Raw genomic sequence first — 17,696 nt, 5'->3', positions numbered from 1 at the left:
AGAGAGAGGCAGAGACACAGGCAGAGACACAGGCAGAGGGAGAAGCAGGCTCCATGCACCGGGAGCCCGACGTGGGATTCGATCCCGGGTCTCCAGGATCGCGCCCTGGGCCAAAGGCAGGTGCCAAACCGCTGTGCCACCCAGGGATCCCCGGAAGTCTGTCATTTTTTAAAAGAACCACTACTTTAAATGCTCTACAATAAATGTCTGTTGCATCCTAATGTAAGAAAACCATAAAAAAATTATTTTCCTAAACTACATGCTGATTATTTATATCACTACTGTTAATGCTATCTCAATTTTTTTCCTTCTTTATAGTCTGAATATCTTTTTGGCTTTTCTGGTATTTGTTTCAATTATTTTTTAAAGGAGATAGAAGTTTATTGAATATACCACAGGGGAGCAAAGCAGAGAGGGCAGTGATGGGGGGTTATAGTTAAAGTGAGAAGGTGAGGTATGGGAGCATAGAATGTTCCTTTTTTGGTACCTGTGTCTGGGTGTAAGTAACACATTGGTCGGCTGTGGCTTATGGATATTTTGAGGTTGGTCACTTAATAGGCATGTTTATATTCAGCCAGGGGATTGGGGAGGGGGAGGTCCCTGTGGGCCCTTCTACTTTACTCTGATTTCCATTTTTTAGTAGGTTGCCTAAAATTGGCCTCTGCATTTCCCCTTGAACAATTTTGACCCTTAAATCTTTAAGGTTGCTGTTGGTGGAAGGTCTTATCTTCATGCTGAATGAGGAGTGTAGAAATGTCCCTACCTATGGTTGAACATTGGTCAGTTGGGAATTTAATAGGAGGTATGGAATGCTGAGACAGCTCTGTCTGGAGTTGATAACATATGGGAGTCTCCTTGAACAGAGAGGATCATCTGTTGGCTTGAAGTTATGGCAGTGAAGGTGTCTCTGCTCCAGGCAGAGAGGCATAGGAGAAAACAAAACATGATTAGAATAACACAAAGAAAAAGAAGCCCTCAAAATGAGAGTCCTTTGATAGTTGACAAAAATTCTCCTGCCCAGTAGTTTAACCAGTCAGTAAATAAAAGGGAGGGACCTTTTAGAGCATGCACTTGAGTGTTTCATGTCAGTTAGAAACCCAGAAATATTTTTGTGGTAATCTGGAATGTATACCCAACATTCTATTTTCTATTTTGTAAAACTGATTTACACATTTGTGTTACTTCAGTATTTAATAGGGAACTGCTATGTTGAGTGTCATTTAGAGCTTTGACTATGTACTTACTAAGAGCATCCATGTGGCAAGCGATATCCTCTAGTCCTAAAGAGAGAATAAAGATGAATGCTGGGTGGTCACATCAATGAAACATGGATTGTGTCTACCATTGTTTTAACTTTGGAAGATTGGCTGGGTTGGTAAAGGTGTTAATAATATGTCGGTACATCTGGGCAAAACCCAGAGTACAGTGGCCTATCCAGCCTGAGGGAAGCCATGGCCACATAGCCGTATAGCCATTGGATCCTGCATAGCCATTGAGTCCTGTTAGGGGCCAGCTGTCTAATTCTGAGCCTCTGTCTAGTCAGTAACAAACAAATCAGTGGGCTAAAAAACAATATTTATGAACATTTTTCTGATCACAGCCATCCTAAATGCCATGTGTTGTTTGCTCATGTTTTTAACATATTGTTTCTTTGTTCCCAGCATAGAATTGCCTTTTGACTTATTTGTCCAATTGTGGGGTTAAATATAAATATTCACCCCCCCCCAAAAAAAATAAATAAATATTCACCCCAGATTTGACATATTCTATCTGGTGTATACTGATAAGTTGGGTTTAATTTATAAGTTAGGCATCTTCTGCTTTCCATTTATTTGTGGGTTTTTTTTAAAAGATTTTATTTATTCATTCTTTCATGAGAGACCTATATATATAGAGAGAGGCAGAGACACAGGCAGAGGGAGAAGCAGGTTCCATGCAGGGAGCCTGATGTGGGACCTGATCTCAGGTCTCTAGGATCACACCCTGGGCTGAAGGTGGTGCTAAACCGCTGAGCCACCTGGGCTGCCCCCCCCCCCCCCCACTTTTAAGATAAGCTCTGCCAACTATGTGGGCTATATTTTCTTCCTTTTTTTTTAAGATTTTATTTTATTTATTCACAAGAGGCACAGAGAGAGAGAGAGAGAGAGAGGCAGAGACACAGGCAGAGGGAGAAGCAGACTCCATGCAGGGAGTCTGACGCGGGACTCGATCCCAGGTCTCCAGGATCAGAATAAGGTGAAGAACTTAACTCAGATTGAGCCTTTCTGCTTGGAGACTGACAGAAGAGGTGCTCTGAAGGCACAGACATGGAAGCATCAGCTGGAGGAAGAACTGAAACAGCAGAAAGAAGCGGTTTGCTTCAAGGCTCGTCCAAACACCGTCATCTCCCAGGAGCCCTTTGTTCCCAAGAAAGAGAAGAAATCCGTTGCTGAGGGCCTTTCTGGTTCTCTAGTTCAGGAACCTTTTCAGCTGGCCACCGAGAAGAGAGCCAAGGAGCGACAAGAACTGGAAAAGAGAATGGCTGAGGTAGAAGCTCAGAAAGTCCAGCAGTTGGAGGAGGCCAGGCACCAGGAGGAAGAGCAGAAGAGGGAGGAGCTGGCCAGGCTATGGAAAGAACTAGCGCACAAGGCAAATCCAATACGCAAGTACCAGGGTGTGGAAGTAAAGTCAAGTGACCAGCCTCTGACTGTACCTGTTTCTCCCAAGTTCTCCACTCGATTCCACTGCTAACCTCAGCTGTGAGCTACAGGCACCACCTGGGAACAGGAGCTGCTCTTTTCATGAAACCAGGAGCCTTCTTTCCTTGTCACCAGGGCAATAGAGAGAACCCATTTCTCCAGACTTTACCTGCTCATGTGCAGCAACATACTTGACAAGTGTGGACTCCAGTCTTGTTGAAAATTGTTTTCCTACATTATTGAGGCTAATAATGAGACTCAACTCATGCATATAAAAGAAAATTCAGTCAGAACCTTAATGGTTTGAGACTATGAAATGGTCCGATTGTGGTCTGGGAGATTCCAGGTAGCACTGACCATAGGCCAGAGAGTAATGTTTTGTTTTTATAGACCTGTTACAAAATATAGCAGTATTTGGGTCATAGACCATATCTAAGACATATAAGGAATGCCAGTCTGTGCCCTGAAATGGGGAGACCCACCAAGGCAGACCAGGTGTGCTAGATACAGAGTTCCACATATACAGCATGCTGTTTTGAAGTTCAGCCTAATCCTATGCCCATTGTAAGAAGGAATTATCAGTATAAATTGGGGGAAAGAGGGTGAAAAACAAAGATCTAACCATCATTGTTGTTTGAAGAAAAGTTTGAGGTCTTTCACAGATTCATAGGAATAGGAAAGCACATTTAGCTGACACAGTGGTTTCCACTCAGAACCCTAGGAACATGTTTGCCTGTAGATCAAGGTGGTGGCTGGATCTATGGGGACAAAGGAAATAGGAAAGGTAGCTGAAAGAAGTAAGGCAGCTCAGAGAGCCAGCCAGCATTAGGAAAGGGTCCCAACTGAGTTTAACATGTGCATATTCACTCTGGACAAGCTGCTCCTGCCTATTGCACCACACACTGGGAACAAACCTTGGAGGATGAAGTGAGAAAGCAGAAGAAAGGGGTACTTTACCCTCATGGGTGTGGATAGTCTGACTTGTTCACTCCCAGACCTTCAGACCACTCCAGGAGCTTCCCTGGTCAGAGATCTTCAGTTGTCTGGGAAGTACTAGGATCAGGTTACGAAAGGCCCAGAGAAAGAAAGGAGAGGGAGGGAAGGATCCCTCTGAAGGACAAATCCCTCACCTTTTCTGGCTAAAGTGGTCTGGCTGCTCTCCCTGGGGCTTTAGATCCTCACCAAGGAGTAACCTCAGTGGAGGTTGTCAGTTCCCCAGGAAGTACTAGAGTCTGTTCACTGAGGGAAAATCCTGAATTTCTGGAGAATCTGGGGAGTGACAGGCCACCAAATGTGTCTCCTGATTGGATCGGAGTCACCAAATAGGTGACCCGATTGGGTGCAAGCTGGCAGAATTCACCTAAGGCAGAACAAAGGAGATAGAAGTTTATTGAACACAGTAAAGCTTGTTTTAGATTTTTTTCAGATTTTTTTTTCCAGAAAAACTTGATCTTTTCCCTTAAGAATTCGGCATTCTAAATTTATTTTTCCTTCCTTTTCCTTAGCAGATCTGAGAAATCTCAATCCTAAATTAACAGTGGGGAAAACATTTAACATTCTGCAAACATTTATAGAGTACATACTATCTGCCAGGCACTCTTCTAGGTTCTTCGGGTTAATTAATGAACAAAACCAACGTCACTTTTCTCGTTAAGTTCCCATTCTGGCAGAAGAAGCCAGTAAATCATCCAGATTTGGGCCTCAGAACTTTGATTTATACCTCAAAACTTCCAGAAATGCCTGAGGGCAGGAATTGGGATACCAGATATTTTTTGAATGGCAGTGGATGTGAGGTGAAACATGAGGATTGGTCAGAAGTCTTTTTAAGAAGCAATTAGACTGGCATTGTTCAAGAACTTTTCTGCGTGGTAAAGATATTTTGTATCTCCATTGTCCCATACAATAGCCATTAGCCACATACGGTTACTGAGTCCTTGAAATGTGGCAAGTGCTACTGAGGAACTGAATTTCAAATTTTACTTAAATTTAGACTATTTTAAGTTTACATAACTTCAGTAGCTAGTGGCTACTGTATTGGACAGTACAGGGTTAAATCCTTTGTTTCCTCTCCAACTTAGAACAGCAAGTTGTTCTCCAATGCAACAGAAAGTTGAAGTTTACTCTCTGAACTAAGGGACACATTATGGATGTAGATGGTGGGGATATTGCACTGAAAAGAGGTGGATTACCTGAATTTGAGACCTTGATTTTCTTTTCCAGCTAGACTTTACGAAAGCTGGCATCCATCTTCTACTTCCAGGCGTGAGATTAGGAACACAGTGTTCAATCTGACTAGTCTAAGAGAAGAGATTTAAATATGTTCACATTGGGAGCTTCCTAGTAAAACAACCCATCAGGTCATTAAGGGTAAAACTCAGAATTGACCACTCAATCCATATACTCACAGTTTCCATCAGCTTTTTAAGTTCTCTAACCGGGAGCAGACAGTTAAGGATCGTCAGACATCTGAGGATGACTTGTCTCTAAAATGGAAGACAGATACTTAAACCAAAAACTTTTTTTTTTTTTGAAAAAAATAGAGATAACACAGGGAGAGGAATAAAAAGATTAGATGAGATAATTTTTTTTTATTCACAAGACACGAAATGCTGTAATAACAACCAGAGAAATAAAAACTAGAGAGGTCTTGGAAAAAAATAATACCACAAGCTCAATATTACAAGGTTTGGAGAATAAGTTTTAGAAATCTTCTGGGAACTAGAATAAGAAGGCAAAGATATGTGAAATAGGGGACTAAGAGTTAGGTAAATTAGATCAGACTAGGAAGTCTGTGAATAATATAAATTCCTGAAATTGTTGGGGATGCCTGCGTGGCTCAGTTGGTTAAGCATCTGCCTTCGACTCAGGTCATGATCCTGGGGGCCTGGAATCAGCCCACGTCAGGCTCCCTGCTCAGTGGGGAGTCTGCTTCTCCCTCTCCTGCCTCTCTGCCCCCTTATGCTCATGCTTGCTCTTGTGAACTCGTGAACTCTGTCTCTCTTTCAAATAAATAAATCTTAAATTCCTGAAATTGAGAATTGACTTAATAAAAATGAGGAAATTATCAGATAAATAATTCAAGAACATTCCTAGACTTGAAGGGCATGTGGTTTCAGAATGAAAAGAATAAGTGCCTACCAAAATGGATGAAAATAGAACTATACCAAGGTACATCATGATAATATTTCTGAGCACTGGGGACAAAAAGAAGGGCCTAAAGCTCTCCAGAGAGCAGGGGAAAGGTTATGTACAAACAATCAAGGATCCAAATCACTTGGGACTTTGCATGTGCTTCCAACCTAGAATTCTGTACTTAGCCAAAATAGCTATAAAATATAAGGGTTGAACAAATAATGTTTTTCAGACAGGTAAGGCCTCAAACATTTTACTCCCACTCCTGCACTTTTCTCCTAAGTCAATAAGAAGTGTTCTATCAGAACAAAAAACACATGATGATGAAGATACAAATTTTAAGAAAAGGAGAATTAAGTTTAAGAGAGAGATGAAGATAATTTGGGGGATGATGGTGAAGGGAGATTCCTAGATGAATCTATGCAACAGACCAAAAGAACAACCAGAAGATTGGAGCAAGTCAGAAAGTTCAGAAAGAGAATTCTAAAAGATAAAATCCATAGTGTTTGAATGTATTGGAAGAAAAACTAGGTAACTAGGGGAGAGTCTGAAGATAAAGTAGTAGGAGCTCATGAAAAAACTAAGAAAACTAAGCAAAAAAAAAAAAAACAGCTAAGTATTAACTCTAGGGAAAAGAGTTGTATGAGAAAGAAAAGTGGTATACTTCGTGGGTTAGCAGTGAATAGCATTCACATAATCATCATAATGTAAAATAGAATAAGGATCAGACCAAAAATATAAAAATATGTTGAGTGCATAGAGGATTGGAAAGCATGCTCTCATGTGGTATGTATGAGTTGGTATAGAGAGAAAGCAAAATACCTCTTTTCTTTTTTAATTGAAGTATAATTAACATATTAGTTTTAGTTATACAGCATTGTGATTTGACAGTCATAAACATTACAAAATGCTCACCATAACTAGTGTAGTTGCTATCTGTCACAAAGTTATTGCAATATTATTGACTGTGTTCCCTTTGCTATACTTTTCATCTCTGTGACTTACTTATAACTGGAAGTTTATAGCACTTAATCTCCTTCACCTATTTCACCCATTCACCTACCACTCTTCCTCCTGGCAGCCACTAGTTCTCTATATTTATGAGTGTGATCCTTTTTTGTTATTTTGTTAGTTTTTTTATTCCATATGTAAGTAAAATCACATGATATTTACCTTTCTCTGACTTATTTCACTTAGCATGATACCCTCTAGTTCCATCCATGTTGTTGCAAATGGTAAAATTTCATTTTTATGACAGTCATAGTCCATTGTGTATATATACCACATCTTTATTCATTCATCTGTGAATGGATGGTTAGGTTGCTTCCATATCAGGACTATTGTAATACTGCAATAAACATAGGGCTGCATATAATTTTTTTAAATTAGTGTTTTCATTTTCCTTGGGTAAAGACCCAGAAGTGGAATTACTGAATCATATGGTAGTTCTATTTTTTATTTATTTGTTTATTTATTTTTAGAGAAAGAGGGGCAAGAGGAGCAGAGGGAGAGAGGAAGAGAGAATCTTAAGCAGGGTTCAATCTCATGACCCATGAGATCATGATTGAGTTGAAACCAAGAGTTGGATGCCCAATTGAGTGAGCCAACCAGATGCCCCAAGAACTATTTGCCTTTTTACACTTTTTGCACATATATATACTTTTGATTAAGACAAAAACAAACAACCATAAAGAAAACATTAGAGATTGAGGTGTCCTTAGCTGAGATGGGAAACTTTCTCAACATCTGACAAGTTGTTTGAAGGAAGATTAAAATTCCTTTCAGGAGTCATATTCTTGTCTTTCCTTTTTCAAGGTTGTAGAAGTCAACTTATTTGATGCTGCAAATATCTGAAATGATAAGAGTTGATATCCTTTTGCATAGCTTTTTTTCCCCACCTAAAGCAACTTAGAGGATGAGTTGCCCAAGGCCTTTTTCCCACCTCCTGGTAACATCACACCTTATATTTGAGAAATGGCTTTATTTCCACCTCAGCCAGTACTGGTGGGTGCCTACTGGTTCTCTTTCTTGAGCAGATGACCAAGCCTGAGCTACTTATTGTTCATTCTCCCTTTGGTCACACTGCTGGCCCAGGAATAGGAACATAGCTCATGTTAGGTCAATCAGGATCCTTTCCTTTTCTAACTGGAAATGATGGAGAAGAGCAGTTATTTTTTGTTGTTATTTGTTTGGTGGTTTGTTTGTTGTTTTGGGTTTTTTTTTTCCAGTCTTGTCTGTGTGGTTATAGGAATATAAGCTTGAGCTGCCTGTAGCTATATTCCCAATATATGGAGTTGGTTGTTCAAATAAATTGTAGCAGGTATGTGGGCAGATAGATGAGAAGGACTGTTGGGAGTGTGGGGAGAGGAAGAAAAGTGGGAAGAGGAGGAGATGGGGAAGACTCCCGAGTCTTTGCACCTGGCTGACCCTAAGTCTAGCTCCATCCCTGTCCTTTTCATTGTTGGAGTTCAAAAGCCAACAAATATCTCTCCCTCTGTTTGATGAAATTTTTTAGAATTGAGATTTGTCATTTGGCAACCAAAGGGTCCAGACCGATATGTATAGCCAGCGTGTTTTATATCATTATGCATGAAAAGGTTTTCCATGTTCAAGAAAGAGAGCATACAACATGCCTTTTATCCTCTGCTTTTTTTTTTTAACAATTGGGATTATATCATTGAAAGAGAAAAACTCTTAGATGAGATTGAGTGGTATCTGATGATTTGACATTCAACACATAGAACTTCGTTGTTTCAACCCCAATAGTAAGAAATCTTTAGTTTTTGCAATTTGTGCTGAGATAAATTTGATTCATTTCAAAATGCTACATTATACATTTTATATTGAATCAGAAAGTTTACTTAGTTAAAAACCATATTTAAGAGTTTCATAATCTTCTGGACACTATGTTAGGTTGGCACTTTGGAGAGATTCAGAATAAGTGTAATTTATGACTCATGCTCTTATGTTGCTTCAAATCAGTGAAAGATGATGTAGATTTGTGAAATATTTAAGTATTACATCATAAGAATTATAGGCATTCACCCAAAAGAAAGGAACCATTCTCTTGGTGCAACTTCTAGCCAGTTTAGTCTAGAACTTAAGCTGTAAATGTCTCCAGTATATAGACTGATCATTTTTTCCCCTCTTTCTTTGAACCCAGGCATGGGGCAAAGGATATTGGCTGTGAATAAGAATAGAGCAGCAATTCTGCTTTTCTGGTTAGGCTGTAAATAAACACCCTTGGTGTATATAAACGTGGAAGCCAAAGAAGAACTCGTTTGCTTTGTTAGGAAGGAAGTGAAAAGCTCAGCTGTTCTGTGGGCCAGAAATGCTGAGCCGGCATGTTCCTTAGCAGAAGGAAAGAAACTGCTTTGCAATGGCTCCATGCCTCCAGGGTTGCCCTGTTCTCATCAGATGCTTCCCCTGTTCCTACAGGCAGGCATTGCCCAGAGGAGGAGAGGATGGCAAGGTGCCAGCTGTAAATAATGAATAGCACCCTCATTAACATTCTTTTTTAGTGGTGCCTGTTTGCACATAGCATTGCAGGAACCTGGAGCCTGAGGAAATATGACTTGGAGCTTGCTTGGGCTCCCTCCCTCCAGTGTGCCTAGCTCAGGAAAAGGCAGAGCTCTGCCCGTCAGACCATCTGGCTCTCTTGAATGTGCTTATTAGTAACAGTGGAGGTGGGTCTATTAGCCTGGGACAGCATCTCTGAGACAGATGCTGAGTTTATGTGTAAAATATGGCTTCCAGCCAAAACACTAATCATGATCGCCTCTGAAGTGGTTCCAATCGTCTGGATGAGGCACTCCGGCTCTTATGTTGTTTGTACAAGCTGGTAGTTAGAGGTGTTGTGTACAAGATATTTGTAGTCATAATTTCTCCAAACAGGTTAAGACAAACATTATGAGAATCAGCATATTAATGTGCTGTGTTTCAAATTAGAATTATAAACATACTTTCCTCATTGGAGGCCTAATCTGCTAGGAAGAAGCCAGATGTTTAATGATGAAACCATTATTTAGGAAGACCTATCAAAGTAAAACAAATTGTTGTTGTTTAAGTGGAGGGAAAAACCTGCTTTATGCAAGGGAACTCAGAAAAACTGTTTTGAAAGGATTCTTGATTATGTTGAATTTCCATATACCTCTTGCTGCTGCTCAAGAGCAAGGGTTTACTTTAGAAACACCACTTAGCAAATAGGAATTCAGCCCTCTTAGGACAAACTACAGGCTAGGACAGTGCATATCCTGGTGAAGAGGTGATATGTGATGTGCTACAGTAGTAGTTTGGAAAAAATTTGCTTTCAGAGGGTTTTTGTAGTTGACTTTTGATACTAATTCCCTCTTTCTGTTGTTTGTGAGGCTAGAGTCAGGAAGCAGTTTTTGGTGATGGTTGATATATGTTTTCCACTTGTCTTTTGAGGCACTTTATGTACAACTGGATCCCACATTCCTATTCAGGTATCATTCCATTAGCTCCTTATCTTTAAGGGGGTGCAACCCCACTCCCTTTGCACCTATCTGTGAATATAGCTTTCTTTCCTCTTCTTTCTCTTTCCTCCTTCCCCTTCATATTTGACTCCATTTCTCATATTCCTTTCCTTCCCTTCTTTCCCCCTTTCTTGTAGGAAACACATCTTAGAGGATATATCCAGTTGTTCTGAAGAGCACACCAAAAAGCAAGAAGAAGCACAAAGATGAGCATTGGAGATGGTTTTCTAATGCTTAATGACATCATATGTTTTGTCCTAAATATTCAAGATACTGCCACTACTATTTTTGAGTTCTGATTTATTCATTTTCCCAAAGTTTTCTGTGCTGTGGATAGGTTTTTTGAATTCCCCCAAGTCTGTTCAGAGTACACAAAGCTGTTTCCTGGCAGATTAACTAAGGCCATTTTGACATGAACATATTTTTAGTAATTACAGCAATGAGAGGAATAGCAGCTTGAAGTGTTTAGAAACCCTGGGAGTTTGGAGGCTTCTCTTCTGCTGGATTCTAGAATCTGGGAAGACCTGAGGGAATTCACAGAAAGCAGCGCCTCATTCTGGAATTTTTCCACAAATGCACATGCCCCGAGGGCTCATTGGCCCTATTACCTTTGCCATTCATTATAAGGGACCAGAATGAAATCACCCTATAGAGATGAGAATTTGTTGTTATTAAAGATGTCTTGATTTTTATTAATGCTATGTTGTTTTTCCTGAAATTATTATTTTTCTTCCTCATTTGTTCATGTTCCTTTGTTTCACTCAATCAAGAGCACTTCTTAGCCTTTACTTGTTTATATCTTCTTTTTTATTCCACCAAGTTCTAGAAGGGACCCAAAGTAGAATCTAACTCAATTACCCATCTAATACTTGAATTCTCTCAACAACATCCTCTCATCTAGGGTTTTCTAGCACATGATTGGTCATATACAGTGACAGGATACTTGAAATCTTCCAATCCAATGTATTTCACCTCTGAGTTATTCTCATTTTTAGAATATTCTTTTTTTGTGTTGACTTTAAATAGTTTCTTAGTAACTACAACTCATTAATATCAGGATTGTTGTGACAAATAAATGAGGTAATGAATATAATGTACTTAGCATAGCATCTGCACAGAGAAAGAACACAGTAAAAAATAACTGTATGTATTCTTGCTACTTACTGTTGGTTCTTGTTCTGCTCCTTGGAGTTTATAACACAAACCAATTCCTCCTAATGGAATACCTTTGCGTAATTGAAAACAACTGTTGTCACTTCCTGACACCCGCCCCTCACCAGCTCCCTTTCCCATATTTTAAGCTAAATATTCCCATTAACTTGAATCTTTCCTCATATAACTGGACTTGAGTTTCTTGCCACTTGTCTTGAACAAGCTATAGTTTCTTGTTCTAGGCATAGCTTCTAGAAGTGAAAGCAATATTCATGTAAGGGGTGGTGTGGGGTGGGTTCTGCAGAGGATAATAGCTATTAATGAGGTTTAAGTCACATTATCTTTTCTGGCAGTTATATTAAGTTGATGATTGGATTTATTGTTAACTACATCTCTTAAGTTTTTCTTTTTTGACAGGATAAACCTATACATCTACAATTTCTTTTACAACTTTTTCAACTAAAAGACTCTTCTGTTTACCATAGCTAAATACTATCTTATTATACCTACAGCTCATTATTATAACTTCCAAAGATCTGTTTTGGCTCCATCCACATTGCACGTTGCTATTGGATCCATAGAAATAGTTTTCTTTGCTGTTGGTGAGTTTATTTGGGGAAACCCTGGATTTCTGCAAGATGATGTCTTAACTTGAGCTGCTATAATAAAAATACCTTAGACTAGGTGGCTTATAAACAATAGAAATTTATTTCTCATAGTTCTAGGCTAGAAGTCCAAGACCTAGGTGCCAGCCGGTTGGGTTTTGGTGAAGCCCTTTTCTAGGTTGCAGACTGCTGACTTGTCATATATTCTCACATGATGGAGAGCAGAGAGGGAAGCAAGCCCTCTCATGACTCTTACAAGGACACTAATCCCATTCATAAAAGCTTTCTTATTATGATCTCATCTATCCTTATTACTTCCCAAAGGCCCCATGTCCTACTACCATCACATGGGAGGGTAGGGTTTTAACATATGAATTTTGGGAGACATAGACATTCAGTTCACAGATGAGGAGACTGATAGAACATTTACTAGAAAGGAGAAGAAAGAGTCTGGGTGAGCAGAGTGCCTGGGTGGTTCAGTTGGTTAAGTGTCTGACTCTTGGTTTTGGCTCAGGTCATGAGCCCATGATAGTGAGATACAGAGTCCCACATTGCGCTCTGCACTGGGTGTGAAGCCTGCCTAAGATTTTCTCTCTTGGGGCATCTAGGTGGCTCAGTTATTGAGTGTCTGCCTTCGGCTCAGGTCGTGATCCCAGGGTCCTGGGATTGAGTCCAGCATTAGGCTCCTTGTAGGGAGCCTGCTTCTCTCTCTGCCTGTGTCTTTGCTTCTCTCTGTCTCTCATGAATAAGTAATATCTTAAAAAAATATTTTTTCTCTCCTTCTCTCTCTGCCCCTCCCCACTCCCTCTCTAAAAAAAAAAGTCTGAGTGAGCAGAGTTGCTCATAGCAACAGAGTTATATTCCAAATTCAATTAGAGTGAAATGGGAACAGAGAAATATGTAAACACAACAGACTTAATGACCACAAGCATGAATTTGGAAACATCATAAAAATTTGAAAATAACCTAGCTATTCTTATGGAATGCAGTCACAAGTGTGGAATTTATTTATGTACTTATTTATTTATTAGAGAGTGCGTGAGCAAGTGTGTGTGAGGAGGTGCGGGAAGTGAGGAGGGACAGAGGCAGAGGGAGAAGGAGAAAGAAAATCCTAAGTAGGCACCCCACTGAGTATGGAGCCCAGGGCAGGGCTTGATCCTATGACCCTGATCTTATGACCTGAACTGAAATCAAGAGTTGGATGCTTAACTGACTGAGCCACCCAGGTGCCCCACAAGCATGGCGTTTAAATGACCATCTAGCAGTTATGAAAAAAATCATTCTCTCTGGAGGGATTGTTATTGGAATCAAATGGGATCATCTGGGTGAGAGCTTAGCACAAAGCTAGAAACTTAGTAGGGAATCTATAAAAATATGTCTAGTAGACCTGTGTCCTCCTTGGGTACTTTTGTATCTTGACTTTGGCTTTTGTCTTTTTCTCTTTGGTAATTTTCTCTTAGGTGATTGCTTCCAATGCATTAGCTCTTTTTACTCCTCATGTTCTCCAGCTCTAGTCTATCATTTTTTCTTTTTCTTTTTTTTTCCTTTTCTTTTTCATTCCCCACCCCCATCTCTAGTCTGTCATTTTGTGAACCACCCCATATTTATGTTCTCCTTACTCTTCATGATTTTATAGCCTTTGATCATTCCCCCTTTCCTTCTCCATCTTTCCAGGCTGACCCTCCAGTTTTTAGTCCATGAAATTCCCCATCCTGTCCCTCAGCCCATTGTCCCTCCCAGGACTTATTCTAGGTCTCTGCCTTACTTGAAGAAGAACTTCCTGTTGGGTTTGGCAGATGTTTCCGTAGTCTACCTGTGTATCTTCCCTGGCTTTCTAATAGTCTGAGACTTCATTTCTCTATGTGGGAAATGAAGCCAATAATATCACAAGAAGGTAAGATTTGAGTGAATTGGTGAATACAAATTGCCTAATGCAGAGCGAGGCATGGAGGAGTCACTCAGAGATGTCATGGTTAAAACCATCATGTTCTTAATTAAATTTCCTTTTAAAATTTAACTTAGGAGCAATTAGTATAAAATATGTAGGTTTCCCTTAAACTCACACTGCAGATTTCCATTGAGGAACATCAAGATAATTTTTTTGTTAACAGGTTAATTCATTTTAGCCTCAGGGTAACATGCTTTTGTTGCCTGTGTGGAAAATTGTGAGGGAGGAAGCTCTGATAAACTAATTCACTCTGTCCTACTCTCTAAACCATGAAACCATTATTTTTGAGGTTGACACCTGCCAGGAGCAGGACTCATAGATTCTGTGAGCTCTATGGGAGCACACCTCTAAAACACGTTTACCTTTGTCACCTGTGACTCTTTCTACCATTAACAAGAGTGATGATGTAAGTTCCATTTTTGAGCCACTTAGTGTGTGCCAGGTATTATAGTAGGTACTAGGGTCAAAAAGATAAGACAGTTATAGATTAGAGATAGTCTACATAGAACTCCTACTCCAATATCTGGGATGTGGTAGGTGTTCGATAAATATTTGGAGGAAAAAGAATAAGGGATGCTCAGAGAATTTAATTGACCTCCAAGGAGGTCTTTTGGATTCTTGAAAAAATAATGCCTTTTTATGGGGTTCAAAAATCACCTACACCATTCCAAATTTAGTTCCTATGAGAGGGATATAACTCTTGAGATTCTGTTACATCTGGGGCCTATTCAGTTCAAAGAAGCTTACCTGAGCCTCACTTTGGGTTCCTTCCTTATTAGTTCCATCAAACTTCTCCTTGATGGGCCACACTGTTCCATGGAGCATATCTCTAGACCAAAGCTGTCAAAAAGTATGTCACAGAAAAGAGATAGCTAAAGCAGCAGGGCTTTTAGTTCCTCTGGCTAATTTTTCTAAGTGGAGGTGGAAGCCAGAACTTAGGAAGACTGCTTTTATCCTTCAGTTTCTTTTTTCCCCAGTTACTGGCTTTTAATAAATAGATCTTAATTGTTAAACAAACTAAACTGGTTTTAAATTGCTTTGAAAAATAGAGTTGTCATTGACAAACCAGTTTTGAAGTCTTTCTTCTTTGTTGGAATACAGCAGTACTACTGCTATAGTTCTGCTATGTGTATGTGTGTGGTATGTGAAGTACAGCATATTTGGTAAGCATTCTTGATTAGCTTAATTGATGCTTGCACAGTTCTTTGTGACTTTTAATTTCAGTTTTAAATGACATTTGGTGGCAAATATGTTAGGTACATTAACTCTTTCTGCCTCTTAGTATCTATTTGTTAAATAACCCATTTTACTACACCTGAAGGCCTCTGGGTCCTAAGGAAGTTAATACCCCCATTGAAAGCGAGCAACTTTATTCCTGAGCCTTCCACATTAGAAGGATCATCCCCAATGTTTCTGAATTACTTAAGGATGTGAAAAATATCTTTATTTTCTATTTGATGACACTTCTAGGTAATGTGAGGAATTATAGAATAATACCTTAGCTTGGAGAGGATTTTACTCCAAAATAAAATCAAGTCAGATTCTCAGCTGTTGCTTGTTAAGTGCCAGTTTGACATTTGAAATGATCTGAACTTCATGATTTGGAGAACCCCCACAACCAAGCAACTATAACTTTCATCCACTCAAAACCCATTTGGCCATGACTGATAAAGGAGCTCATTTTGTTTGGGAGGATTGAATTGGAGCAATTGGGGATGAAAACATAAGACCTAATGATGGAGTATCTGCTGTGCAACTTCAAGGTCCAAATTTGTGTTCACTTTAAAATAAACATTCTTGTGTCTCTTTTTCCTAGGAAATTTAGGATGGGATAAAAGTAAACTAATGTAGAGAAATGGTAGAAATAAGACTTACAAATATTCTTTTGGTCTTAAGAAGTTGCATTGTATATTGGCCAACCATAGGGTGCTCAGCTGGGTCCTGGCTCTGTTCTCCATGACAGTGTGACCTTGGGCAAGTTGCTCAACACTTTTTGGCTTCGCTCTCCTCAATTATACAAAGAAGCTGGGAAACGGGTACCTTTCTCAGAACACTGGTATGACAATTGAGCTTCCTCATGTAATAGAGTTAATATGCAGAAAGCACTGGTTGGGGCTCACTCTTAGGAAAACCTAGTTGGGGAGTGGATTACTGTGAAGCTTATAGAACTTAAATGTTAGGACTCCTCCCTTGCACACACCCTTTTTAAATAAATATTTTCTTTGTACCTAATTTTGTATTTATTATTATTATGTTTTCTTAAACAGGGCCTCTCAAATTACATGATTCCATAAAGCCTGTATTCTCTCTCCCTTGTCAAGCCTTCTTCATAAGTTTGGTCCAGGGATCCCTGGGTGGCGCAGCGGTTTGGCGCCTGCCTTTGGCCCAGGGCGCGATCCTGGAGACCCGGGATCGAATCCCACATCGGGCTCCCGGTGCATGGAGCGTGCTTCTCCCTCTGCCTGTGTCTCTGCCTCTCTCTCTCTCACTGTGTGCCTATCATAAATAAAAAAATAAATAAAAAAAAAATAAAAAAAAATAAGTTTGGTCCATTATTCCTTTTCCTTAGGTGCAGACTCCAGAATTCATTAATTAAAAAAAAAAAAGCTCTTAATGATTGCTAAAAATAAGACACTTTTTAAAAGCATTTGCATGATATATGTTATGACAGAGCTCTCTGTAGAAGCTTTTTTGATGAGATTTACTGATTTATAGACTGATCTGATGAGTGTCACTTTATGTTAGAACAATAAACCTGCTGAAATTTAATACATAGTCCTTTTTGAATGCCTCCGATCAGAACCTTGGTTCACGAACATTTTATTGTATTTGCTTGAGTTGGTGAGTTTATTTTTTGCAGTCATAGTTGTCTGTTGGACTTAGAAAACTATGTGTCATCTTTAAGGATAAGAGAGGTATGGGCTATTCTAACTGGGGTGAAAGGGAAAAATGTTCTGACAGGTATTCAGAGGTTGTGGGTAAAAGTAGGAGGGAAATAATATGTGAACAGAACATGACTATTTCTTCCCAAAGTATGCAGACTTTTCTTGGAGGAAAGAGTTCAGTTAATGAGGCATTAGTTGAGAGAAGCTTTTTATTGAAAGTACAGCTTATGCCAAAGGAGGCATTCTGATTAAGGACATATACACATACACTCATTCAGACTGAGAGAGGTTAAGTGAGTGGAGGCTGAGAGGGATATACCCTGAAATGGAGATGAAATGGAATTTGAAATGGAGATGAGAAAAAAAATAGAGTACTTTCTCTCAGGTGAAAGGGACCAGAGCTGTGGCTTATTTTGAAAGAAAAGGAAAATAAAACAGATTTCACTTGGTTGAGAGACTAATTTTACTAAGCTGCAAAGCAATTAGAGGAGTAGTTCTGCTTCTGAATGCCATCAGAAAAGGATGGGAAGAGCTCAGTGAGAGATAGACAAGGGACAGAACCACCAGTGGATGACCTTCCACAGGTTATCCAAGTGGCTGAGTCAGCTTGCCTTGGGAAGAGCCTAAAGTAGGACTTGGCTAAGAGTGGAGGTTGGGGGCATCAATGCTGGACTAGCCAAGGCTGACAAGGCCATGAGCCTGTGTAAAAGAAAGACATATTCAAGATAATGGATTACATTAATTGAGAAGTCAAGAAGCATTCTAATGCTTTGTGGTTCTTTCTTTTGAGTGATTCATAT

General features: G+C 39.6%; 1 long non-coding RNA gene across 1 annotated transcript in view; it reads left to right on the top strand.

Annotated features, from left to right (window-relative positions):
• Positions 1-11,098, top strand: part of LOC140623017 (uncharacterized) — a 57,716-nt gene extending 46,618 nt beyond the window's left edge. The window contains exon 3 of the long non-coding RNA XR_012022704.1: positions 10,444-11,098. This is a non-coding gene — a long non-coding RNA (uncharacterized lncRNA). The remainder of the gene's footprint in view (positions 1-10,443) is intronic.
• Positions 11,099-17,696: the final 6,598 nt, after the last annotated feature.

The sequence above is a fragment of the Canis lupus genome, chromosome 32 (genome assembly GCF_048164855.1).
Source record: "Canis lupus baileyi chromosome 32, mCanLup2.hap1, whole genome shotgun sequence".
Lineage (NCBI taxonomy): Eukaryota > Metazoa > Chordata > Mammalia > Carnivora > Canidae > Canis > Canis lupus.
Note: the sequence above shows the minus strand (reverse complement) of the source record. Positions and strands in the feature narration are given on the sequence as shown.